The sequence below is a fragment of the Balaenoptera borealis genome (genome assembly GCF_965194805.1).
Source record: "Balaenoptera borealis genome assembly, chromosome: 11".
NCBI classification, from domain to species: Eukaryota; Metazoa; Chordata; class Mammalia; order Artiodactyla; family Balaenopteridae; genus Balaenoptera; species Balaenoptera borealis.
The window spans coordinates 105,022,657-105,050,301 of record NC_138868.1 but is presented as its reverse complement, the minus strand read 5'-3'; the positions used below and the strand labels follow the sequence as shown (position 1 = coordinate 105,050,301).

At 52.3% G+C, this 27,645-nt stretch overlaps 1 protein-coding gene and 1 long non-coding RNA gene across 5 annotated transcripts in view; one reads left to right on the top strand and one right to left on the bottom strand.

Annotated features, from left to right (window-relative positions):
• Positions 1-27,645, top strand: part of KIRREL3 (kirre like nephrin family adhesion molecule 3) — a 559,614-nt gene that overhangs the window by 376,456 nt on the left and 155,513 nt on the right. The window lies entirely within an intron of this gene.
• Positions 15,090-25,500, bottom strand: LOC309604996. The gene is made up of 2 exons (XR_014231206.1): positions 22,530-25,500; positions 15,090-15,437 (listed from the first exon to the last, which is right to left on the bottom strand). It is a non-coding gene; the product is annotated as an uncharacterized lncRNA (long non-coding RNA).

Genomic DNA, 27,645 nt, shown 5'->3' with positions numbered 1-27,645 from the left:
CCCCTCTAAAAATAATAAGCCTGGCTTATCTTTCTACATGCCTTTCTCCAAGGAACAAAAGGTATTTTACCAGCCCCAGCTCATTCATCTTCTCAGCACAATGGGCCCACAAAGAAAGGAAGATTTACCTGCCCTACCCAGGCCTGATGCCGAGAGAAATTTAATTCCATTTGGGATCCCTCCAGGGTCCTTCAGCTGAGACACGTCAGACCCCAGCTCAGATGCACTATCCAGTGATTGTGGCCTTCTTTTCTATTTCACCAGCCTTGGCTGGTGAGACATCGCTGCCCAGCTCACAGCATCAGGCAACCAGAAATCCAGAGGAACCTTTGAGATCATCTGGGCCAGGGGTTATCTGCCTGGGCTTCACCATAGAATCTCCTGGGGAATGTTTAATAAAGACACCAACGGACAGCCCCATTCACCCACAAGAAATTCTTTTTTTTTTTCCTGGTCGCACCGCGTGGCATGCGGGATCTTAGTTCCCCGACCAGGGATCGAACCCACGCCCCCTGCACTGGAAACGTGGAGTCTTAACCACTGGTCCGCCAGGGAAGTCCCAAGAAATTCTGATTTAATTGATCTAAGGGCCTAGGCATCAAAATAGTTTCCAAAGCTCTCCACGGCATTCTAATACACAGCCAGGATTAAAAATCCACCCGCCTAGCTCACCATTTCCTTTTGCACTTGAGAAAACTATCCAAAGGGTAGACATGATCTGTCCAAGGTCACAAAACTAGTTAGAGGAGAAGGCAGGATTAGAAGTCCTGGCTCCTGCTTCCCTATCTAGTGTCTTTTTTTTTTTTTTAAAGATAGTAGTCATCTTTTCTTTTATTTATTTATTTATTTATTTATTTATTTATTTATTTATGGCTGTGTTGGGTCTTCGTTTCTATGCGAGGGCTTTCTCCAGTTGCGGCAATCGGGGGCCACTCTTCATCGCGGTGCACGGGCCTCTCACTATCGTGGCCTCTCTTGTTGCGGAGCACAGGCTCCAGACACGCAGGCTCAGTAGTTGTGGCTCACGGGCCCAGTTGCTCCGTGGCATGTGGGATCTTCCCGAACCAGGGCTCGAACCCATGTCCCCTGCATTGGCAGGCGGATTCTCAACCACTGCACCACCAGGGAAGCCCTATCTAGTGTCTTTTCACTAGGCTATCTGGAGGTTAACATCCTGACTTCAAACTAGAATCCAAGATGTGTGCCATGAGATGCTATAGAGAAGTAGACAATGGATCTTACTCTTCCAAGCCCTAAACCCACCATGTTAATCTCGCTCTCTTTTCTAAACCTTTCTTCTCCTCCCTCACCTCTGTACTCCAGTCTTAAAATGTGTTGTCAAAGTGACATCCACAAAGGGAGAGCTCTATTCAGTTTTCAGCCAAAAGAATTACACAGGAAAGAACCTCATCGTAAATCAAAAGCCAAAAGCAATTCTTAAAACCAAATTAAGGTCCGAAGCATTCAGCAAAGCCTCTTTAGAAATCAACCCTTCAGATTCAGTCCTCTGCAAGAGAAAGGCTATGCGGGGGTGGGGGAAGAAAAGAAACAGTATTAAAATTCCAGAAATGTAATCTGAAATAAATAAGTGATATTTTCTGGCCAAGGTAATGCCAGGGTTTTAGTTTCCAATGTGATAGAGCTACTTTACATTTTAATAAATGCACATTGAGAAAATAATATTATTGCTCTGATATTGGGAGATTATTTGTGAACATAAAATATTAGAACTTGTCAGGAAGGCATTTATTTTCTTTTTCCTTCTTTCTCTACTGCAATATTCTTTCACCTAATGAAAGATGATTGCAAAAATAATTATACCAAACAGTAGCCAACACACACAAAATAAATGGGAAAAAAAGAAGGTTATCTGGCACTGGATTGCAAACACAAGAAGGGAAAAGCATGTGTCAGAGCAAGGGGGGATAATTGCACATCAATCCGATGATTACAGAGTGGGTGGAAAAAATTAAGGCAACTGATTGGCTGCGTAATGTTCAGTTCCCAGATGGAAATCAGAACATGGATCAGAACTCATTAGTCAAATTATCCATTTCCTGTATCCATGTGGAAAAGCCAAAAATGTAGATGGAGTTCTGTGTTTGAGAAATTAATTGAACCTTAAAATGCTGCCACATGTGAGCCCGTAATCATGGAACTTTGGGATCCATAGCCAGTTTCCGATGGTTCTTGAACCCCTGAAATTATGTGTATTCATACATATACACTTACCTGGAAAGAGATTCTATGGTTTTTAGTATACTTCTAAAAAAGCTGTTTATCAAAAATAAATAAAAATTAAAAATTAAGAACCACTGAACTGCTCTATCTCCTTCATTTGAAAAATAAAATAAAAATAAAACTGTTCCCAGAAAATAGTTGGGGAGTTCTGCAAAAAGTTAAACATAGAGTTACTCTGTGACCCAACAATTCCACCCCTAAGTATGTACCCAAGAAAACTAAAAACCTATGTTCACACAAAAACTTTACACAAATGTTCATAGCAGCTTTAGTCATAATAGCCAAAAGAGAGAAACTCACATGTCCATCTAATGCTGAATAAATAAACAAAATATGGTATATCCATCATACATGGAGTATTATTCAGCCATAAAATGCAATGAAGTACTGATACAGGCTACAATATGGATAAATGTTGAAACCCTTATGCTAAGTGACAGAAGGCAGTCACAAAAGGCCACATATTGTATGATTCCATTTATACAAAATGTCCAAAATGGTCAATTTTTTTTTTTTTTTTTTTTTTTTTTTTTTTGGCTGTGCCGTGTGGCTTTCAGGATCTTAGTTCCCTGACCAGGGATTGAACCCAGGCCCTGGCAGTAAAAGTGCCAAGTCCTAATCACTAGACTGCCAGGGAATTCCCCAACAATAATCAAATTCTTAAAGACAGAAAGCAGATTAGTGGTTGCCTGCAGGGTGGGTTGGGGATTGGAAGTGAGTAATACAGGGTACAGGGTTTATTTTTAGGGTGATGAAAATGTTCCAGACTTAGCTAATGATAATGGTTTCAAAATAATGTAAATATACTTAAAAACCACTGCACCATACATTTTAAAAGGGTGAATTTTACGTTAGGTGAACTATACCTCACTTTTTGAGTGTCCAAAAAAAAAAAAAAATACTATCCCCATTAACTTACGCACAAGTTCACCAAGCAGTAGCAGAGCCAGGTGATAGGAGAACATACTGAGAGCGAGTATGAGATAAGGAAGATTAACCCAAATTGATGTCATGTGTATTTATTCACTCAAATATTGATGGATGCTTATTATTTATACATGCCAGCACACCTGGGCCCTGCCGACCCCGACCCCATAGTGAAGCAATAGACGTACTCCTACTCTCTTGGACTGACATTCTAGTGGGAGGGAGATAGTCCACCAAACCCACAACAAATTGTGTCATTACAATAGTGGTGCAAGATGTGAAGGAGAAGCACAGGTGACATGAGTGTGTAACAGACCAGACAGGGCAGGGGGCAGGAGGCCTCCTTAAGCAGGTGGGTCTAAGGGGGTAGGAGCCCAGCACATTTAAGGAACTAAAGGAGATCCATGTGGCCAAGGGCACCAGAGAAGGGCAGAGGGGTGTGTCAGGTCTAGAGAGACAGCAGTGGCCTGTAGACCAGATTAAGGATTTGGGTTTTCAGCCTAAGCTGATGGGTCTAGCTGAGACGTGATCTGTTCCTAAAGCATCAGACCGGCCGATCTGGGGAGGACGGATGGCGAGAGGCAGCATCAGCGTGCGGAGAGCATTTGGGAGGCTACTGTGGTCTTGTCAGCCAGAAAAAGGGTCCAGGGCCAATGTACCCAACATGCATGCAGGCTGGAGGGTACTGATGGAAAGGAAACAGGAAAGCCAATTTGTGCAAATGCTGTTACAACATCTGGGCTCTGGCATGCCATCCGCCTGCCACACCTTCAAGAAAGATATGAGGGCTGCACAATAGGAAAGTGAAAAATGGAGTTGATGAGGTGGGAAACGTGAAGATGCTCGGTTATCCGCAAAGTCCAGTTTGAAGAAGCACAGACTGAAAGGGAGTGTAGCTCCCGTGCATGTGTGCTCACCAGAGGTGAACAGAGACCGTGGAATGAGTTGAATAGAGAACCGCCCTTGACGTTTGAAAGAAGCCTAAACCTGCAAAAGACATTATCCCTCAAAGGTGTTAGAAGATGAAAATGTATACCGGTTATAGAAGGAAAGTAATGAGAAGGTTTCGAAGGTGGTAGTAACAGTAACAGTAATAATAGCTAGTACTCACTGAGCGTTTCGAGAGAGGAACTGGGCTAAGCAGGTCACACGTGTTATCTCACTTACTTTTCCCCCGGGGACCTCCACGTGAGGTCCACCTCTCAGATGGAGCCACTGTGACTTCAGTGATGTCACCTTCCCGAGGTCGCAGGCCTAGGAAGAAGGGGAGCCAGACCTGCACACGGCAGTCTGCCTCCCGCACAGCCCTCTCGGCCCCTAAGGCCAATGGCCTAGTCCTCCCATCCTCTCCATCACAGGTGGTGGAGGCTAGCAGATTCCTCCTGAATCTTAGAGATTATGGCCAAGAGTCCCGGCCTTCAGCCCCTGCCCAAGTCAGGCTACGAAGGCCAAGAGGACCTTAGGCTCTGTGAGGACCTGCTATTCCCTGAGGCCAAAGCTCCTGCCCGGCCTGCAGGGACCCAGAAACCAATGAAACTGCTCTCAGGGAGACGGAGAGCCCTCCAAGTGACCACAGAGAAGCGGATTTCTCCAGCAAGTCCTGGTTCCCCTTTGCCCCATCTGCAGTCCAGGCCCTTCCAGGCTCTCCTTGTCTCCCCCAACCCCATTGACTTATAGGGCCGGAGCCCCACACTTGCTTTACAGCCTGTAGCCCTTCTGTCTACAGTGAGTAGACAGAATAGATGGGGCCAGCATCTCATTACCATGACCACCCGTTATCCTAGGGATGCCCCCTTTGTCCTTGTACCCAAAGGTTCATTGGTTAATACGAAGCATCACTTAGGGAACTGTTTAACAAGATCCTCTTCCAGATGGGACCTCAAAATGCCCCACCCTCTTGCCACCTTTCTAATGACCTTCTGAAGGGGATATAAAGTGGCCTAACCGTCTTAAGAGCGCAGGCTTTGGAGTCAGACCTAGATTTGCAGCTGAATAAATGAGTGACCTTGGGCCGATTTATTTAACCTCCTTGAGCCTCAGTTTCTTTGTCTGCAAAATAGAAATACTAATAGCATCTTCCAACAACATTGGGCTGTTCTAAGGTTTCCCTGAAACTACCTACATACAATCTTACCTCTGTGCCTGTCACATAGTAATATTCAATTAACGTTCGCTGCTCTTGTTAGTAATGATTAACAGAATAAACAATCACGATAGGGAGGAGCTAGAAGAGCGATTCTGTGTGTTAGACTCGCCTGGGGAGCTTCTAAACCACTCAGTAGGAGGTGCACCCCATACCAATTAAGTCGGAACCTCTGGTGAGGGAACCAGTTGTCAGGGTCTGTCAAAGCTCTCGGACGATTCCAATATGCAGCCAAAGTTGAGGACCCCCAGAACAGGATGACCCACGATCCCGTTCCTCCCCAGCTCTACCCAGATGAATGTAAGACAAGTGAGCACCAGAGAACAGAGGTTTCCCCCAGAATGCCCAGAAGGCGCTGAGCTGAAAGTGAAGCTCTCCCCTTACTCTAGTTTCAGACACACCCACCCAACCGTCTCTCCGAGCCGCTCTGGGCCTCAAAGTCCCTTCAGGTAGGTTGGGAAGGAGACCTTCCTCACACGTCTCCCAAGGCAGGAAAAACTCTAGTCAGCCAGCCATGTTGTCCCTCTAGGACAGACCAAAGAAAGTCATAAGTAAGAGATGCTACATAAACAATGTGCAATTAACCCTGCCACCAGCCCCGGGGAAGACACGCATTAGCCGTCTTGGCACAAGGCTAAGCTGAGACCTGAAGGAAGCCACCTGGGGTTGCACAAGAGTGGCAGCTAAACCTCAGTCCTTCAGAAGCTGCCCCTCCCTCCCAGCCCCCTTCCTGGGGTCCCGGCCTCAGCAGGAGAGACACACACCCAAGGTGGATGGACGGCTGTCAATTTAGCCCAAGTAAATGTGGAGTTAGAGTTGGCAGTAACTTTAGCCCCATCTCCATCTCCATGCAAGATCTTTCTTGTTCTCCTACAACACTAATTGCATTTCTCTTCTATGACTATCCCTCTGGCTGAGTGTTTCTGCTACCCACCCCGACAGTGATCATTGGTTTATCGGGGGCTCAGCGCATCCTCAGCCTGGCTCAGGGGCTACCCTCCTGCCCCAGGCTTCGCATCCTCACTGCCCATCTCGGCCTCAGAAGCACGCTCCCTGCACCAGCGCAGCGAGGCCCCAGGAAACTGCAAAGCACGTGTGCTAGTTACCAGCTCACAAGCGTGCGGGGTACTCTGCCCCTGGACCAGCCTCCCCTACTGGTTGAATTCCAGGCCCCGCCCGGCACCGCCATCCCCTTAGGCAGGAGGGGTGAGGAGGGGCTGTCCTTTGTGGCAGGATCCGTTCAGGATGATTACAGGCTGAGAAGGGAGCTCTGTGATTAAGGAAGCCATTTGGGGGACGGGAGAGGAGGTGCGATCCTAAAACACCTGCCTGGGAACCACTCAAGTAAGGCCAGAGGTGCACCTCCCACAGACGGAGGAAGGGCTCCAGGGGCTAAGCGCAGTTGAAAAGCAAGGTTAGTGAATTTAATGAGGTGATCTTAGGCAGCTTAATTCAGCTCGATAGCCTGGGGCTAGAGGAGGAGCCAGAGCAGAAAGTCAGAAGTTAAGGCTGTGCTAATTAGATTTCACAAATGCCATTGTTATTGAGCCTGCCGGGTGGAAGGGAGGCTCCCGGGGGCGGCTTCTGAGACGCCCCGCCCAGCTGCCTCCCACCTCTCTCTCCCAGCCGGCCCGCCCACCCTCACCCCAGCAGCGGTCCTGGACCGGGCACCGGGCTCAGACCTTCCCCCCCCCCCGGTCCGTCCCTTGGGGTGGTAAAGGGTGTCGGCGGAACGACAGCTGCCACTCTTCCTCCTGGTTGGTAAGAGGCCGGCATGGCCGGCCCGTCAGGTGGCAGAATGTCGCAGGGGACATCATGCCCTGGTCACTGTGACAAAGTGTCAGTCCCCAGCCGTGCAGGGCTTACCCAGCAGTGCCTGTCCTGAGCTGAGTGGCGATTGGCCTCAGGGCTCCTATTGGTAGCAGCGCCCTCACTCTTCACCCGTACACCCTGCAGAGCTCGGATGCAGAGAGCAAGTGGCCGGAAGGGAAGGGAGGGGTGGCCCGCCTTGGAAGGATTTGGCCCTTAAGCAAGAAATGGAGGGCTCAGTTTCTCCATCTGTAAAATGGCTCATTGCACAAGGCCCCGGGATGTAGATTGCAGTAGTGAAGGCTCATGTTGACCTTGCTGCTGGAGGTTTAGTGCTCTGAGGACAGGGGAAGCCACCGGGTGCCCACGCGATAACAGGGAGCCATTAATACTGGCTGTAATGGTTCTTGAACCAGGAAAGCTACTTATCTCCGGGCGGGCGAGAGGGAGCCGAGTTCCGCCTCCCAAGGGACAGCCCCACCTGTGGAGAGGTTCTGGTCAGCAAGCTCGGCCCCCTCTCCCCTCCCTTCTGATCTCGCCTTCAGCCCTTCCTCTCCCCTCCCTTCTGATCTCGCCTTCAGCCCTTCCTCTCCCAGCCGAGAGCTTCACATCCCCATCAGAGGCAATCCCAACCACCACAGCAGACTCACAGGATCTGACACCAAAATTTGATAAAGGGAGTTGAGTCGATTGCCTCGGTTTGCTTTCCTGTAAAAGGAGGCGATGGGCCCAACTCTGCTCTGCTACCCCATTGTTCCCCTGGGCTGGGGGCGCCAGAACCCCACCTCCCGATGGCCTCCTGGCGGGGCTGGTACTCCTGAGCCCGTGACAAACCCTGTGGCTGGTTCACAGCCGCCTGCCTGCCCCTGCTGGGAGAGCCCCCTTGGAAGCGAGCAACTGCTTAATGAGGTAAACACGCGCGTGAAATTACAAAGCTCTGGAATCCAGGCAGGTTCTCAAGCTGCTTATTTCAGCTAGAAATTAGCTGCAGCCTGCCCCCTCCCGGCACATCCGGGGCCCTCCCCCAGCCCCCAAATCCCTCCCTCCTTTGCTCAGTCTAAGCTTTTAGAGGAGAAAAAAAAGGTGTGGAGGGAAGCAAGCCTGTTGATGCATGGCAGTTCGGGCAAGTTCTAAGGCCTCTGCAGAGTTTGAGGAGAACGTCCCTGGAATGCTAAACATGCCGCTGGGTTCCCTCCGCCACCGCCTTGAGCCGAGTCTTGGGGGCTGGGACGCAGCCGCCTCCCTGCTGCCTGCGCTGGAACGTCTAGGGTCTCAGCCTGGCATCGACCCGGGATGTGCAGGGCCACCTGGGATGTGGCCCCGTGACCAACCTAAGCTGGTGAAATGTGGAAGATGTTTCCAGGGAGCCTGGATTCTCCTCCCCCGTGGCCCTGTGAAACTGACAATGATGATGGTAATAATCCCTGATGGTTCCTGAATCATTACCATGTCTCAGACCCTGTTCTAAAGGATTTGCACATCCTAACTTGTTCAATGCCCGCGACAACCCTGTGAGACAGGTATTATTATTTCCCTGTATTTTACCCGTGAGGAAACTGGGACACAGGAAGGTAAGGTAAAGTGACTTGTCTAACGTCACAGCTAGTAAGCAACAGACCTGAAATCTGAACCCAGGAATTCTGGCTCCAGAGCCCACGCTCATAAATACTATGCTAAGCTGTTTCTTCATAAAAATAGTATTTTAGTATGACTGGCTCTGATTTGAGTGCTTTTACGCTGGGCACTGTGCAAAGACCTTGGTGTACCGTATGTCAGGGAATGCTCTCAACAGCCCTACAAGGCAGATGCTATGATCTCCTTTTCCAGATGAAGCATTGGAGGCTCAGAGAGGTTAAATAACTAGGCCAAAGTCACAGAGGTGGTGAGTAGATGACGGGGATGACTTCCCAAGTTTGTCTGAATCCAGAGCCCGAGCCCACTTGGAGATATTACCTCCCAATGCTCCCTTCCAAAGGGGACAGTCTGAGTGCCTCTTTTTCCTGAGCTGAAGAATGAATGGAGGGTCTCTGGGTGTCCCTCTGCCTGTGTGCCTCTGATTTGACTCCGGACAAAAAGTGCAATGAGAGAAATCTCTGCTTAACTCCCAAGAGGAACCGTGTCCCCTGCCCTCCCAGCCTTGGCTCTCCGCCGATATGCCCTGTGCTTATCCCCCTCATCCTTTCCCCCGGCCCCCAGCATCCCTGCTCAACCCGGGCGGGGATGCACAGCTCCGGGCAAGCATGACGGAAATGTATGGCCAAGAATGGTGATGTATTTATTAAGTGAATCCGACAACTTTCATTAACCCAAGCAGACATTATTAAAACATGCCGGTTGTCTCTGGGAAATGAAGTGCCCAGTGCAGGCTGCGAGCCAAGCCCCTACTTGTACGCTCCAAGCCGCTGAGTGTGGGCTGGGCCTCCCTCCTGTCATCCTGCATCTCATCCATCATTTTCCACGAGGTGGGCCCCATCCTGAGCCCCCATGGTACTCGCTTACAGCAGTCACCACAGGACACCTCCGTGTGGCATCCCTCTGAGACAGGAATCCTAGACCCTGGTGGCCTGAGGCCCAGAGACCACAGGCGCTCCATCCCTCGCACCGCCTGCACCTGGAGATAGAGCTGCCTCAGGGCCCCTGGGTGACTACATTAAATGCAGCACATTAAACCTGGCCAGGGTCCTGGCAGTAGCTGAGGAGGCACCACTGGACATGTGGTTTGGTGTGGTCCCCACTTTCTGGCCCACTGGAGTCATTGACTAGGTAGAGTTATCCGTGGGGGCCCAGTCGGGGCAGGTGGGAAAGGCGGGAGACAGGCTGGCGGGATGGGCCCACCCCTGCACCGTGCGCCGTGTGTGATCGTGGGTCTTTGCTGAGGTGCAGGAAGCAGTAATAATCCACGATGCAATTTACAGCGTGCTGTTTCATAGGCCATCTCCTCTGCTCCTCATAAGTCCTGCTGGGAGGGTGACAGATCGGCCTGGTTTCCCTCTTATGCCGATGGTGAGAGGAAGCTCAGAGAGGTTAAGTAACGCAAGCGAGGTTGCGAAGTCGCTAAGCGGCAGCTCCGGGATGGTGCCCAGGCCTCTGACCCAGCATCCAGCCTTGTCTCACGGCCTCACCTCGCAGACCGCTCCTTTTTTTCTTTTTTTTTTTAAAGACACCAATTGTACTTGAACATTTGTCGCTTTTTTTTTTTTTTTTTTTTTTTTGGCTGTGTTGGGTCTTCGTTTCTGTGCAAGGGCTTTCTCTAGTTGTGGCAAGTGGGGGCCACTCTTCATCGAGGTGCGCGAGCCTCTCACTGTCGCGGCCTCTCTTGTTGCGGAGCACAGGCTCCAGATGCGCAGGCTCAGTAGTTGTGGCTCATGGGCCCAGTTGCTCCGCGGCATGTGGGATCTTCCCAGACCAGGACTCGAACCCGTGTCCCCTGCATTGGCAGGCAGATTCTCAACCACTGCGCCACCAGGGAAGCCCCACAGACCGCTCCTTTCACTGAGTTCCAAACGCTGGTGCCTGGCAGAGTCGAGACACTGTTTGGAGTCTGCCGTTCTGCACAACCTCAGAACCACGCGCTGTGCTCCAGGAACTCAGGCCACGGGCTGTGCACACCTGCCCACCCACAGGAGCTCAGGCTGCAAGGCCAGCAAGGACCGTGCTACCCTGACTGGTCCACCTGGCTCTCCATCACCTTATCTACACAGTGAATTCTCTACAGGCCCGTGGAGGAGACTAAATGCTGTGCACGTGTCCAGCACAGCCCGGCACACAGTAGGTGTTCAGCAAGCAGTGGCTCCTGGCATTCTTCTTCTTTTTTTTTTTTTAATATTTATTTATTTATTTATTTATTTATTTTTGGCTGTGTTGGGTCTTCGTTTCTGTGCGAGGGCTTTCTCTAGTTGCGGCAAGTGGGGGCTACTCTTCATCGCAATGTGCGGGCCTCTCACTATCGCGGCCTCTCTTGTTGCGGAGCACAGGCTCCAGACGCGCAGGTTCAGTAGTTGTGGCTCATGGGCCTAGTAGCTCCACGGCATGTGGGATCTTCCCAGACCAGGGCTCAAACCCGTGTCCCCTGCATTGGCAGGCAGATTCTCAACCACTGCGCCACCGGGGAAGCCTCTGGCATTCTTCTCAAAGACCAGGGCAAACCCATGCAGTGCGGCCAGGATTTATTGACTGCTCTGGTCTCATCCTGGTTTGGTAACAGCATGTTGCAGACTTTCAGGGATGGTCTCTTCCCATAAATACACTCACCCTTGTCACCTCTATGTCCTGGTTTTTGGTTGAGAAATGCAGTCGTCATAATACTGGACACCCTGTGTGGATGGGTGATAAGAATCTTGATATTCTGTGGCTGCTCGACCATCCCAACAGATTCAGTTGCCTCTTCACAACAGGACAGCACAGGTGCTGCTTGGTCTCGGAGTCAGTGGGGAGAGGGGTATCCAACTGGGGGACATGAGTAAAAGCCTTGTGATGGGGAGTACAGGTCCTATGCCTACTCCCTGGCCCGTACCTCTTTTCTCTTCCAATCAGCAGGCCTGGCCAACCCAGAGCTGCCAGCCCTCCAGAGCCAGGAGAGGTGACAGCCGCAGCTGCCCTGCCAGCACGCTGGCTGCCGGATGTCAGGCAGCGCCCAGAGAGCGGCACGGCTGTGATGCTGGCAGCAGGCGCCGCCACCTTAACGCTCTGGTGCATGGCCCGGCACAGCTGCTCAGACGGCCGAGACCCGCGCCCGTTCCTTCCCTCTCAGCTTGTCTGTGGAGAGGAGGTAACAGAGGGGGGCTCCCCGCTACTTCCACGCCCCTCTCTGCCTTGGCAGGGCTCCTGTCCCCACCCCACCCCTTCCTCCCGTGACCTCTCCTTCCCTAGGCTCCGGGGCCGCTGCTGCCCCCTTATTTATGGGGAACCAGGGCTCTCGCCACAGGGGAGGGAGATATTTCTCTCCAAACCAGCTGCTATGAAATGATGCCAGGAGGGAGCCAGAGCTGGCTGGAGCCCTTACCTGGCTGCTCATTGGTATTCAGCGTGAATTTACTGTTTTAATCAAAGCACTAAGTGAAACAGGGAGCTCCGGTATCCTCACCCTGGCACGGCGGGGCTCGGCAGCCCTGGAAATCTGTAGAGGATTCTCAACATTACGGCCCATCCAATGCAAAATGGATTCCCTACTCGGAGGGTGGCCAGAGCCCTCCCCCGCTGGGCGGCAGCGTGATGTAGCTCGTAGAGAAAGGATCTCAGGCTGGTCTCTAGGTCTCAACCACCCAGACTCAGTAATTACGTTCTGAGACCCCTGCAGATGCAGCTGAGTGAGAGAGGCCTGCGTCTCCCTTGGCCACGCTTCCCCGGGCTGCCCCTCGCCGTGGCCTTAACCTTTCCCAGAGCAGTTCTCGAAAAGCTCATTCTCTCTTACTTGTCTTTCTAGCCCCCAAGAACTGCCCCAGAACAGAACAGCAAGCTCAGGGTAAATGGGCTTATCAAGGCCATGGTTCCCAGGTCCAAGGCAGGGTCCCAAACTGGAACCCCAGCTGAAGTGACTCAGGTCCAAGGCTAGGTGGAGGCGTCACAATGATGGTGGAGCCACATTCCCTTCTTCCTGTGATGGAATTGTGAAGTCAAAAAGCCTGGATGCAGGCCCTAATTCAGTCACTTACGAGCTGTGTGACTTCAGGCAAAGCGCTTACCTCTCTGAGCCTGTCCCACATGGTCAGATGAGGATGGCTTCGCAGGACGGTTGTGAGGATGATCAAATGAAATAATGTACGTAGATGTGCTGTGTAATCCATGAGGCGTTTGACCAAGGCAAGTTGTTACGGTGGCATCGCTGGCGCAGGTGGAAAGTACAGAGGGCCACAGGCCAGGCCTCGGAGAGTAGAGTTGGAAGGCCTGCTTCCTCCCCAATAACCCCACACACCACAGGCTCCATAACCCCCAGACCTAAAAGGCTCGGAGGGCTAAGGTGTCCCTGCTGGAGCCACCTGTGCGGGTGCACACACAATGCTCCCCTCCTCCAGAGCGGCGGCTGCATCATTCATCAGAAGGCAAACAGAAAGGCTACCGGGGCTGACCTCTCTGCCACCGCTCCTGGGGAAAGACTTTGTTCTGTGAGGAGGGAGGGGAGCCAGTCCCCATCTTGGTAAACAAACTCAGCCTTTCAATTGCTCCTGTGCAGTGTTGATCGTGCACCGGGAAAGGCCACTGCCCTGTTGGGCCTCGCCAGGCCTCACTGGTTGCTTCTGTGACTTTGCCAGGAGAATCAAAGAGGCAGCCTTGGGTGACCTTGTTTCATCTCAGATGCTCACAGGATCCCTCGTCTCCTGAAACGCGTGCTGTCCTGTGTGCACAGCTCTCAGACTGAAATGTCCACTTTTAATACAGAGGCCTTAAGGAGAGCCAGATCCTGAGGAAGGAAAGACGGAGCTGGGAGGGAAGGATCTGGCCTTCATCCGGAGCATCCTGTGTGCCAGCGTGGAGACCGCGCTGAGGGGGACGGCGTGGGCCACCCGCTGGCTATGCCTTGTTCTCTGCTCTTTCCTCTGAATTCAAACATCTCGCATGTGCAGCTTGAGCGGGCTATTTTAGAAGATGGGTCACGTTTCAGGGGGACATCGGGAACAGAACTCCAAAAACAAGCCTAGCAGCAGAGGTTGTGGTTTGGGACTGAGCGGGAGACTCCAAACTGGTGTCTAGGACTTTAGGGGGCAGGATGAATGACATTGCAGGAGGACAGAGAAGAATGGACGGGGCAGCGCAGACAGGGTGGGGAAGGCAGGAAAAGGGCAGGCCTGCTTTCCCAGATTATCGTCGGTGCCTGAGGGAGGACTGGCTGAGAGGTGAAGTAGAAGGCTTCTGTTTACAGCCATCTATCTCCCATAATTAGCCATTTAGGAAGAAAATAGCCTTCAGATTCAAAGGTAAATTGACTTACATTGGGATAATAACGTTTGATTGAGCACGGGAAGTTCATCTTTAGAGTATGAGAGCAAACAAATTGCTTTTCTTCCCTGGTGCTTGGGAAGAAACAAGATGAGATTGCAGGTGCTCCCGGACCTGTGTTCCCATCTCCTGTAGGCATTATCTGGCCCAGGGCTCGGCCACTAAACGGAGGGTACCCATGGCTCCGTCGCCGCTGGTTGTTTCCTGATCCTTGTTTCGGAGGGTTTTTAAACTATATTGCATCACATTGATGCAGCAATCCCTTATTACTGTCAACAAGTGCATGAAGAGACATAAATTCCCTCCCTTAGATAGAGGCTGGTTCATAAATACATTTCTTTATTGCTTCCCAGATTGGAGAAATTGCTCTGAGCTTTGGCTTCCTGGAACACAGTGGGAGCAGGGGGAGGGGGGCAAAGGTTTTTAAATTTTGCTTCTGACTCTGGTTGTGAAATCTCGGATGATTTTCTGTAGACGTCCTGCATTCTGAGCTTCTTAGGATGGAGGATTAGGGAAGGGATGAGAAAATGAGGAGGGAACATATGAATAATGAAAATATGTATCTGATATAGATACAAAATGATTGGGACTCAGGGAATAGGAATGCTCCCTGGAGAAGTCAGGTAATTTTTTTTTTTTTTCAGAGGAAGAAAGTTTGAGTCAGCCTTCGAAAGGTAAGCATGGAAGTGAATTATCAGAGATGCGCACAGACCCCCAGGGCCTCGTTGGTCAGGCCTCTTCTGGCACTTTGGGTTCTGGCAGAAATTCAGATTATACTTAGGTTACTAAGAGAAACCAGAAATCACCTCAGTAGAGCTTCATCTCAGCTATGTCTTTCTTCCACTTATTGTGATAATGTATTTTTAGAATAGGGGTAAAGGGATGTGAACAGCCTATAGATTAGAGCGTGTGTGCAGATATGGGTATGTGTGTGTGTGTGTGTGCATGCGCACACGCATGAATGCACTACTACGAGTGGATGTGAAAGGTTTAAGTCCTTGAGTCTAAGTATGGAGGAGCAAAATAAAGAAACACATTTTTAGGCTAACAAAGACCTGTATTTGTTATCTGCTACTGTGGAACAAAGTACCCCCAAATTAGCAGCTTAACACAGTACACACTTCTTATCTCAAAATCTCTGTGGCTCAGCTGGGTCCTCAGCTTCCATGGAACCCAAGGCTGCAGTCAAGGTATCAGCCAGGCCTGCCGTCACCTCAAGGCTCCCCTGGGGAAGGATCTGGTTCCACGCTTAGTCCCGTGCCTGTTGACCCCATTCAGGTCTCTGCAGGCTGTTGGATTGAGGGCCTCCACTCCTCACTGGATGTGGGCCAAAGACCAACCTCAGTTCTTGCCCCATGGGCCTCTCCAGCACGGTGGCTTTCTTCTGCAAAGCAAACATCAAGAAGACAAGACAAAGAGTATGTGTGCCACCTAGACAGACCCAGAAGTTACTGTCCTTTATGACTGAATTATAGCTGTGATCTCTCATCACTCTGGCCATATTCTCTTCACTAGAAACAAGGCACTAGACCCAGCCCACACTCGAGTGGAGGGAGTACACATGGGCTTGAAAACCAGGACACAGGATCATTGGGAAGCTGCCTGGGTCACACAGGCCCTGGGCTTCCAAGTCAAAACTCCTGAATGTGGACCAAGACAGCGCAAGCCCAGCCAGGGGTTGAATTCAGGAACAGAGCCCCAGTCTTCTGGTTCTCTCCCCACAGCCTTTTCAACTGCAGAGAAGGTCACACATCAGAAGGGTGGTCAGTGGATGGGCTGGAGCCAGGGGAGTGTCCTGGAGAAGCCCACCCAAAGTTTATCTACTCAACAGCTGCAGCAGGTCCCCTGCAGAGGCCCGTGGTGATCCCAGGAGTCTTCCCCAGGCTTGACAAACCCCTAGAGGTTTTCATTTGAAGGAAAAAAGAGGTTTTCTTTTGAAAAAAAAGTGGGCCTCAGTTCCTACACAGGTCCGTGTCTGCCTGACCCAGATCCAGCCAGACGCCAGGAGAGAAGGGGTGAAGCAGAGAGCCACAAAGGGGGTATAGAGGAATCAACAGCCCAAGAAGAGTGGCCACCTTTTCACTTTAAGAATTCAAGGCCACAGAGGAGAGTCTGTCAGGGGATGAAATCGCAGGCGCAGCAGAAAGCGCCTGCCTCAGAGAGAGCCATTAGGGGCCAAGACACCAAGCAGGAACAATGTAGCTGAGACAATGGATGCGCTGAAAAGCCCTGGAAATAGGGTGTACAGAGTCCCGCTTCTGGGACGTCTTCACAGATTAATAAGGTTTTTGAGGATTTCCGAAAACGTTTCTATGAGTCAGAGCCTAAGAGGGGCCAATGTGGGGCTCTTTGAAGCGTCCTTTTCAGCAGCTTGAAACGGCAAATGTCTCTGCACCCAGCAAGGAGGGGCAAGGCCTGTGCGAGCCAGGAAAAGCTATTGTGTCTCTAGAAAATGGGAGCCCACAAGGGGACTTTATAACAGCCCCGAGCAAGCCATTGAACTTGGAAGGCAGGCACATGCCTTAGCCCAGGAACAATCCACCCCAACAATGCGAGGGAGGCCTCCACTGCTCAGATACAGAAAATGCATGATCTTTAGACTGAGGGGGACGGCATGCTCCGAAGCCTAGAGTAGGCCCCAGAAGTCAGAGATAACGTTTACAAGGCAAAGCAAGAATTGTTATTCCCACTGTAGAGGTACAGAAACTGAAGCTCAAAGACATTTAATGATTTATCCAAAGTCTCAGGAATAAATGATAGAGCAGGCAATCATTCTGTATCATTGGCATTCAATAGTTAGTAGCAGATATCCAAAGCACCAGTGGCATAAGCAAGCTAGGGGTTAATTTTTCTCTCACATAACATGAAGCTTGGAGGTAAGTAGGCAGCCCATCCTTAGCACTGGCTTCCATACTTGGTTTATACCTCATGGTCATAAAACGACTGCTGAAGCTCCAGCTATGGCTCCACATTTCAGGCAGGAAGGAAAAAGAAGAGGAAAAAACAAAATAGGTGTACCCTCCCAGGTAAATCAGCCATCTTTAAAGAATGGTTTCTGATTATATCTCATTAGCCACCTCTAGCCGTTCAAGGGGCGCTAGGAAATTCATATTTTTTCGTTTAGTTACATTTCCTCCTCAACAACATAAGGATTCTGATGGTAAATAAATGGGAGAATGTATATTAGATAGGCAAATTTTTTTGCTGTAAGATCCAAATTTCCTGAACCTAAATCCAAAGTTCTGTCCACTATCTACACTGCCTGTGGTGACCATGGACAGAATGGCCCAGACTATTGACGAATACCAATGTCCCTTGACTCTAACACAAAATCAGTGGCTGCACTGAACTATCTGGCATCCAGAGCATCCCGCTGCCCAGCACTGGTGTTGCACCGAGGACCCCAGGAAAATATGACTGTGCCCACTAAATCCTGGCCCCATTAGCTGTGGGCCAGCCCAGATCTCCTCTCGAAGAGGTGCTGTCTCCTCCGCTCGAATGAACTCGTATCTCTACTTCTGTTAGGGCCGTGCAGAACCAGGCACAGGCCTTTGCTGCCACAGGAGGAATATTATGGGATGTTGTGGAGGAATGAAGTAGCTGTTGTGTTCCACTCTAGACAGAGCTGGATTTCCAAGTGATACAGTATCGGCCAAGTTACATAGAAGAGTGTATGCAGGCATCAGAGCAGAAGAATGGCAGTCAGTTGCATATATGTTTATTAATTCCCCAGCGATCGGGGCAAGTTGCCACATTCTGCCCCATTGATACCAACTTGTATTCCATGTCAGGGAAGACAAGGGTCCCATTTTTCACTGGTGCAGCAAACAAAGAGCCCATAACCAGTCATGGGGGTAGGAACGTGAGCGAGCAGAGTGGGGCCACTTTGAGACCAAAATAGTTTGGAGCTCCTACTGGAAACTGTGACTCTGACGGCAGGACAATGTGACAGGGTCATTCTTCCCACCAGCTTCCTCTTCCCCTATTTCCAAATTTCTCCCTATGACATTTCAAGTTACAAGGCTCCCATCTCAGAACTTTGACTTTGAATGCCTTTTCATACTGGCCTTGAAGAAGATGGTGTCATCAGTGACCTTTTTAAAAGACCACGGGGACTTAATTAAAAACCAAACTTGGCCACTTAATTCAGACGATCCTGTCGACTCCTGGGTGCTGGAGTGAACTCAGGCTTGTCAGCTTGCAGCCGGCTGCTGGCACTGCCCTTTCGTGTCCCCACACTGTGGAGCTGCAGAGTGACACGCAGGATCTGGCCCAGGCCCCAGGACCACTGACGCCGCTCTTGGCGAGAGCGGGGCCCAGCCACTGAGAGCTGAGGGGCTCTGTGGAGAAGGGGAGGCGCCCATCGGGGAAACCGAGGCATCCGTGCAGGGAAAGGGCCTCAGAGGAAGAGATTGGGGGCCACACGGGCTTCTGGTGAGGGCGAGTCTAGAGCAAGGGCATTCCTCCTATGTCCTAGCTTTCCTCTGAGTGACTCAGCGGAGGGACTGGAACGCATATAATGACCCCATCCTGCTCCCTCCTCCTGCTTTAAAGATTCCAGTGATTGGCAGATGGCCGTGCCCACACGTGTCCCCTGGGCCCTGGAGACCGTACCCTGGGCTCTGCCTCTCTCTCCCAGAACCCATCCCCAGAGGCCACCGAACTCATCTGGAAGGCCAGGTTGGAGGGTGGTTTCTGCTCTTTTTACTTTATTGGTACTGGCTTTTATTCCTGCTTCCCAAAAGAGGCAAGCAGGGCGCATGGTGCGCGAGATGCTGTGAAGGAGGTGTGTGCCCCTAGGAGAGAGCGGAGAGAAGCGTCTTCTCCCCACTGCCGGCGTGTGCCTGCCAGGAGACGGGAGGCCAGTTCCTTCCCAACCACATCCAATAGCTGCAGACTCAGTGCAACTAAGAAACGTGGAAAGAACTTCTCAGAGGTCAAATCAGCTGCTTGATCCTAGGTCCAAGGTCCTCACATTCCCATCTCTCCCCCTACAGAAGGAAGAGCGTGTAGGGAAAGGAGACCTCGATTCTGGTACTTCTCCCGCCACTAACTGGCTGTGCAACCTTGGACACGTTACTTGACCTCTCTGGCCCTCAGGTGCCACCTCTGTAAAGTACAGTGAATAAAATTCTGCAGGTGATGATCTTCTAGGTTGCGTTGCACTTAATTCATTCGTTTGAGAGTTTGCTGAGCATCTAGCATATGCCAGGCACTCATTAGATCTGAGCATAAGGCACTGAACAGAGCATTCTTGCTACACTCCTTCATGGACGTAGATGCTGGACGTCTGAGTTACTGGGACTTTCTGGAAGGGAACCCTTGAAGTTGGTGAACAGCCTCTGGAGAAGACAGCTCAGCCCCGAGGCGGGATCCGCCACCTCTGCTCGAATGGCTTTCCCTGTGGTCCATCAGAGCCTAGGGCAGAGGGATTCATCCTGGGAGGTTTTCCTGCCTTTCTAGGGGCCAAGACCTCGGCTGCTTCCCCCAGCTCCTAAAGGAAGAAACTCTTTGCCAGCCTATGGCCCTGGCTCTTAAATCATAGCTTATTACAATTCTTTATGATGACCACGCACACACCAAAGAAAGCTTTGGAAAATCAGGTGGTGCCTGTGCCTGGAGAAGCTTCTGGAAAGAAACTCCTGCCTCCCTCTGTCACTACCCGTCACCTAAGGCTTTGTCATTTCTTGTCATTCCCCTGTCACTCTCAAGGGGGCAGTGTGGCCCGGCTGAGGGACTGAAGCGCGGGTGGTCAACGAGGTCTTTGGGAAAGGAAACCTCATTCTACTCCTGTCTTTGTCACATACTGGCTGTGTGACCTTGGGCAAAGCACTTAATCTCTCGAGTCACAGCAGCGTCATCCAGAAAATGGTACTAACAACATATACCTCTCGGGTTGTGGTGGAGATGAAATGAGATGATTTATGTAAATGCTTGGTAAATTAATGAGGCTCAAATCAAAGGTCAAGTGTTACAATAGGAAGACCCTGACAAGGGAGAAAGAGGCCGAGACTCAAGTCGTCAGCTGCGCGGGTATCTATCCAAGGCCTCCCCGTCCGGGTGTCGCCTCCTGTGTATTCCTGTCCCTGTGTCCTCCCACCGGGCACGGCTGGACTCAGCTCTGCCCAGGGGCTCTGCAGCTGCCCCTGCCCTGTCCCCACCTCCAGTCTCTGGGGGCCAAAGAGGAGGCTGACTTGGGCTCCTTTGTCTGCCCGCAGTGGGTGTCCATCCCTGTCAGGCCCCTCCTCCCTGCTCGGGTGGGTTAAGAGCCTTGGAGAGAGAAGAGGAGACCTATGACGTGGCTCTCGAGTGCTCTCGGCTGGGCTGGCAGCCCACAGACCTTGTCATGGGGGCCACAGCTGCGGGGACACGGTGCCACGGGCAGCCGAGGGGACCCTGCGTCCACATGCAGTGCCTGCTTGGGAACCATATGCTACGACCAGGAAGGCCCCCTTGGGCCCAGGGTCCCAGAGCAGCTGCAAAGTGGCTTTTGCCAGGGAATGCCTCTCCCCCAGAACCCCACCCCGCTGGCCCGGAGGGCTGAGAACTGCACGGCGGAAGGCTTGCAGAAAACACCACGCAGACCCTAAACACAAGTTCCTTCTCTGTGGCTTCAGAATTCTGTATGATCTTTAGGACAATGATTTTTTCCTATGTTCTAGTCAGGGCCTCTATCTTTCTTTCTGTGAGGACCCCTGGCTAGACAGAGAAGGGGAGTTAGCCACGAGGATGTGTTAGAAATCAGAGAATTGTAGAGCTGGCAGGGGCCTTAGAGAGTTTCTGCTGCTGCCTCTTTGTACCCTTAAAGGTCCCAGTCGTGAGGCCTCTGGGGCCCAGAGAGGTCAGCCGACTGGCCCAGACCCTCCAGCGGTGGACAGCCGGGAAGAAAGGACTCTCCCCGCCCTGTAGAACTGAGCCCTACCCTTCACCTTCCTCCTTAGCTTTTACCAACTCCCCATCCCTCCCAGCCCACCCCTCTGCCTTCCTCCTTCTCCAGGTAAAGGAGTCCCACATCCTAGTATGTGGGGGACTGCACCGCACAGCGCTGTATCCGGCATGGGGGTGGGGACTTGGGAGTGGAAGGGACGTACGCTGTGCCAACACACGACGGAGGGAAAGGAGCCGAGGGATATGAGTTCTTTTCCCCTTTAAGGCAGAAGGAAAGACAGGAGTTCTGCAAATGCGCCATCTCCTCCATCTCTCCCTGTGATTCGTCTGTCAGTCAATGAGCAAACACCTGCCCATCCACAGGGCACAGGTGACAGAGTGAGGACCTGGCCTTTTCCTCCAGAGGAGGACAGTCAGATTGCATCTCCTGATGCCCCAAGTACCACTGCAATGACGACAACACTCCAGTGGGTCAACCTGCACAGCTTCCTGGGGGGACGGATGAGACCGATGACTTCCCAGCTTTTGCGGGGGGGGCGGGGCGGTCAAAAATCCTTTTGAGAATCTGCTAAGAGCTATGGAGGCGATCGTTCTCCCTCCCTAAAGCTTTTACGCACATTCACTCAAAATTAAGAAATTGCACGAGTCCTGCAAATCACCCCATCTGTGCACGCCCAGGCCCCAGCTGAGGACGCTCTCCTAGACTGTCTCGCGCGTGCAGGGCAGTGTGGCCACAGGGAAATGACCAGCAGGCACGCAAGTCGGGCTGACAGACAGCAGCGAGCAGGGCCAGGCGGGCGTTCCTCTGCCCACCCTGAGCCCAGAGGGGAAGCGGCAGCCTGGTAAGTGCGGGGCTGCTGCTGCGTCCACTTAGCACCCCGCCCTGCTGCCCCCATGAGCAGGAGGGGCTGCGGCTGGGGCCGGGGACAGTGTGACGCTCGGCCGGCTGTCGTCAGCCAGAGAGAGCTAGCAGAGTGGAAGTGCCGGCGCCCCTGCAGCCCCCCAGGTAACGGTGCTAGATAAAGGTCATTTTCACGTCACCAGCTAGCAATGGCTGAGCGCACGAGCAGTGGCCAGAGTCAGTCGCGCAACCGCTCTGAAGAGCCACCTGGCCCGTGGTCCGCGTCCACACAAGGATAACCTGCAGAAGACAGCATCTTGGTGCCATGGAAAGCCAAGCCCACAGCATTTGCTTCTCCAAAGCCCTGGCACTTTTCCTGTGGGAGAACCGTTCTCCGCAGAAAGCGTGGGCTCCACGGGCTTGTGGCCGAGAAGCCGTTTGTGCAAGCATCCTAATGTGGCTGGACCACGTGCCTCCTCCCCTCGGCCCCTCCTGGCTCCTCGGCGTCCACACGGAAGGCCTGCCAGGGCCTCTGCTCTGGGCAACAGGCCGCTTCTCGTTATTCCAGGCCCCTTGCCCCTGGGTCCACACCCAGCTCCCCGCAGCCGCTTTCACTTCCCGGAGCACACACGGCTCAACCTGGGACGGCTTCCAAACCCATTTCCTCCCCAAGGCCTCCGCAGATGGACCTGCCGGGGCTACTGCCCTGGTTCGTTTGGCCCTGACCCAAACAAAAGGGCTACTTACTCCCAGCCCCGGGGAACACTGCTCCCCGTGCTGTAGGCTCGCCTGCCATGATTCCTTTGCCGCGGTCCTTCCCATCCTCATGCGCTCTGTCTTCCTCACTGGACCAGACTCCTCAAGGAAACTGCCTCTTCTAGACCCCGGTCTTCTGTGGGAGGCCACACAGTGTAGGGGAGAGAGCATGAGCTTTGGAATCAGCTGAGACTGTCGAATCCTGGCTCCCCCCCTTCTTAGCTGTGCGACTTCAGACTTTGCTCTGCCTCGGTTTTCTCATCCATAGAAAGGAAACGAGGATGCACGCTTCACTGTGTTCTTTACAAGGAGTAAAACAATAACTGTTGGGAAAACACCTGGAACAGGGTCTGAGACATCATAGGTGCCTAGCGCACTTAAGTCCCCATCCAGGGGGCCTGACAGCGGTTCTAGAATTTTATTTCATGGCCCACCCAGGGCTGCAGACAAGCCCTTAGGCATCGCAGGGACTCATCTCTGGAGAGTCCAAGGCAAAGAGCCCCCAGCCCTAGCATGCAGGCCCCAGAATCTGTCAGTGCCCTGAGGAGATGGAAGGGGAGGGGGGCTCTTGAGCCAGCAAGGGGCCTGAGGCTGCTTGGGCTCCAGGAATGGTGAGCTGTGTGACCTTGGGCAAGACACAGAACGTCTCTGAGCTTCCTTTTCCTCATCCTAAGGAAAATCGCCCTGTCAACTTCAAGCCTTATTGTGAGGAACAATGTGAAGTAGGGCGGTGTCCCGGGCCGTATAACCAGTTGGGGTTTACCCTGCCCTGCCAGAACGCATGGAAGGTCACCCTGGGATTTACGCCTGGAGGTTAAGGAATTCTCTTGTTAAAGTGTTTATACCCTTGGGTTATGGCTGGTTACAAGCGTCAAGCCAATTGCTAGACTTGAACACCTTAATACCGTATTAATGTATTAGATCACTTTCTAATAAGGCAAGTGCCCCAGGAGGCGGGGTAAAATGAGACACACAGGACAAGCAAACTGTGGTGAGAGAAGACACAGGGAGAACAGGGGAGGAAGAACCCGGGTGGGATACCCAGCTAGGGAGGGTCCTGAGAAGCCTGAGCTCCGGGCTCTCTGGTGGGTGGAGAGAGGGGACGAGGTGGAGACCGACCGAAGCCAGGGAGATGACAGGGCAAGAGAAGGTTTTACTCCCTTCAAAATTTTTCTGGCCATATTTCCTGCTTCACTCCATCCCCATCTTCCTCCCATCCCCCACTCCACCTACACACTCCCAGGGACCATCAGGGTCTTCAGTTACCGGGTCCAAAAGCCCTGGTTGCTACTCCTTCTCCCCCATGGCCGTGGACGAGCAGGCAGACTCCTCCCCCCTGCCCGGGAGGACAGAGACTACGGTCTGTGTCCCCAGCTTCCTTGAGTTGGGGACAGCAGCCCCCCCCCCCAACCAGGCACAGCTCAGGTCCTAATTACACCCTCCATCACTTTCCCACTGAGGCTGAAATGGGGACAGATCGCTCACCAAGCAGTGGCAGCGACCTTCACAGGCCGTTTCACTTCCATCCAGCCCCCGACTCTCCCGGGACCAAGTTCTCTTTCATCTGGAGCGTTCTCTCCGTGCCACAGCAAAGCCAAGTGCAGCCATCAGAGACTAGGGGGCAGGAAAGGTGGGCTTTGGCCCTCGGCCACACAAGAGGGCAATGAAAAGAGCTTTACCCACAGTGGCTCATTTCTGGAAGACCTGGGGACTCAGGACTGGCTGATAGTTGCCAACCCGGGGACTTGGGGACCAAGAAAAGCGAGGGCAATCTTAGACTGCATTAATTGCAAAACGATGTTCAAAACGTAGGGACGTGACGTGTCCCTCGGCTTTGTTCGGTCAGACCACATCTGGAATTTTACATTCAGTTCTAGAAGTCGGTTTGAAAAAAGATGTTAACAAAACAGACGAGGGTGGTTTAGGTTGAAGGACCATGTCATACGAGGAAGAGGCAGGACATACGCAGTGGTTCAGAACACAGATCTCCAGAGTCAGCTTCCTGGGCTCCCATTTGAGATTCAATAAATGCTCAACAAATATAAACCAGCATTAGTATTAGTATGAGTATTAATTACTATGAGTATTATTATTTGTATCTGTATCAGTATTAATATTTGTATTCGTATTCATACTCGTGTTGGTACTGGTGTTAGTGTGGGTACCCAAGGATACTCTGTGCTGCAGTTGGACCCTGGTTGGCACTCGGGGGGAGCCCCGCTCAGAGGATGAGGTGCAGTAGAGAGAGGGGCTCTGGGTTGTAACTGAAACAGGACTCAGCTAGCAGCAGGGCCCAGGGATGGCACCAGCCCAAGCCCGGCGGGGTGAGGACACGGGCAAGGTGAGGCGAGGCGGCAGGACACAGCGGGCCGAGGTGCAGGGCGCTTCTGCAGAGCACAGGTAGCGGGTGCCCCGGTCAGGAACCTGAGGCTGGGAGGTCAGGGGCTGCACTCCCACCCTCCAGGGAGTGTCCCCGCCACTCGGGGCCCAGAGAGGACGGATGTGCTTTAAGTTCAGAGACGTGGGAGTTCTTCCCCCAGCACTGCCACTTAACGAGCTGTGTGACCCAGTGCAAATTACTCAACCTCCCTGAGTTCCCGTTTCCTCATTTGAAACTGAGAGCGGCTGCTTCAGGGGGCTGTGAAGAGGGGGAGGCACTCAGCAAGACCCACGCCCTGGACCGTGATGGAATGCCAGCTCCCTTTGTACAGCATGCACGGAGGACCCCGAGCCGTCAGCGGTACAGCTGATGCTGCCCCCACCTGCAGGCCCCTGCCCCCTTGGCCAGAGGGACACTGGTCATGGACAGAGCGGCCTGAAAGTCCTGGAAGAGTCAGAGGACAGCTGCGCGCCCCACGCGGGCTGGCGCCTCGGTTCCCTCCACGCAGACCCAGCCCAGGCTCTTCAGCTCAGGAGGGCTTGGAGGGCCCTTCATCTGCCGCTGGGTTATTTGTTGTCCCTGTTGTCACGAGGAACAGAAGAGAAATATTGTCTCCAGCTGGAACTGCAGGAGGCAGACACGTCAAGAGGCATCGGCTCGGGGCGGCAGTAATTGCTGTGATTGGAAGGCGTTTCGTCAGGTTGCTAGGAGGCACGGGGAAGTGCAGCAGGCTGCCGGTGCCCAGGGATTCCGGGAAAATCCTGGGGGCCTGTGGTTCCCTTGAAGGATGGGCGCCGGGCTCCACGCACCAAATTGCTGTTATTTCTTTCTGCCTGCAGCAAGCTCCCTGCTGGAGTGACGGATGCCCTGGGTTTCCCCTGGGTCCCCCCCACCGTCTCCCTCACCTCAGTTACCTCAGGAGACAGAATTCTAGCCCCGCTCATAAATCCAGTCACTGGACACATATATCCTGAGTGCCTGCTAATTGCCCAGTTGTGTTCTAGGTGCTTGCGATGTGCCAGGGAACAAAACAGATCCCTGAACTAAGGAGACAGACTCTAAACAAAACATAATAGATAAGTAAATTATATAGAATGCTGCAGTGTGCTAGGTGACGGGAGACAGGGTGTAGACAGAGCAAAATAAGCTGGTGCGAGAGTGCCAGGGCAGGGCAGCCCAAGGGAAACGTTCCACAGGGCTCCTCTCCTTCCCCTCCCCACCCAGGGACACCCAGCAAGTTTCCCCCAAACCACTTCTGGTTGCTGTTTCAGGGAAGGAGAGCCCCGACCTCCTCCAGACTCCTGTTCCCACCCCGACCTGCCAGGGCAGCCCTCCCAGGTGGCTTACATTTTACAAAGCACTTTTAACATGGAAAATCCCATTTAATCCTCTCCCTAAGGACACCCAAGGCCAAGGGTGCTTATTCCCATTTTGTGGATTAGGAGACAGGGGCTCCCAGAAGCTGAGTGACGAAGACCAAGGTCACACAGGTCTAGTAAGTGGTGTTGCCCAAATATGGCCAAGACGTGGATTCCCATCCCAGCTCTTGTCCACCCTGCAGCGTGGCTCTCACACCCCAACCTCGTGCCACCCAGAACAATCCCATGAGCCAGGAATAATAAAGCCCATTTTGCTGATGGGAAACTAAGACTCAGAGAGTCTAAGTAACCTGCCTTAAGTCACACAGCAAAGCAAATGGCAGAGCCAGGACTTTTCCCAGATCTGCCCCCAATCCCAGGGCTCTCTCCCTGCCCCGTAGATTGTACATCTTCTTACATCAGCTTGTCCTTCCTTCCTCCGAGCCCTCTCTGCACCCAGACCCAGGCTCTCTTTGCATTCAATCACCCCCATGAACATTAAAAAAAAAAAGATAGATGGCAATAAGAATTGTGTTCAACTATTTTACTTAAGTCATAATCATTCCTAATCTAAATTTGTAGGAATGTATTACACAGTCTAATCATTCACATATATTGTACTGCAGTCTCAATTTAGTGAAAAGTAAAAGCCATTCAGAAGGCAGAAATACGTTCAATGAACATCTCTCAGATTACAGTCCTTCAGTTGATAAAGCACAGCCGGGTTTTTTTGACTCAGGGGTTGGTGCTGTCTGCTCTGGTTTGGGTGCATTTCCAGAAGCTCCGTCACGTACAGTTAAAGGCTGAGGGAGTCCAGAGCAAGGTGAAGACGCTCCAGGCTGCGGGGTCAGGGCAAGGAAAGGGCTGTGGGTTTGGATTCGCTGCCCCTGATGACCCAGACACCTGGCTGGGGTGTGCTAACCCCTCAGCCTCACCGCCCCACCCCACCACTGTCCCTCCAGTTCTGCTCCAGTCCGGACTAAATGTACCTTCACCTGAGCAGAACATGCTCTTTCTGACCGCCGGGCCTTTGCACATGCCATTTCCTGAGCTGGGAACACTCTGTAGGCCCATCTTATCTGCCTGTCTCCCATTTGCCCCTCAGGTTTCAGCTTAGATGTCATGTCCTCTGTGAACCTTCTCCAAGAACCACTGTATCCGGTGGTGACTCTCCTGCACATCGTCAAGGTGCCAGGCTCCTCTCATCAGAGCAGCGGCCACTCTCTATTTGGCCGCTCTCTGGCTGTCTCTCCCACTGTACCACCAGCTCCTTCATGGCAGCGACTCTGTCTTGTCCCTAAGCCTAGTCCTGGTAGGTGCTCATTGAGTATTCATGGGGTGGATCAACAGCCCTGAGCATCTGCACACT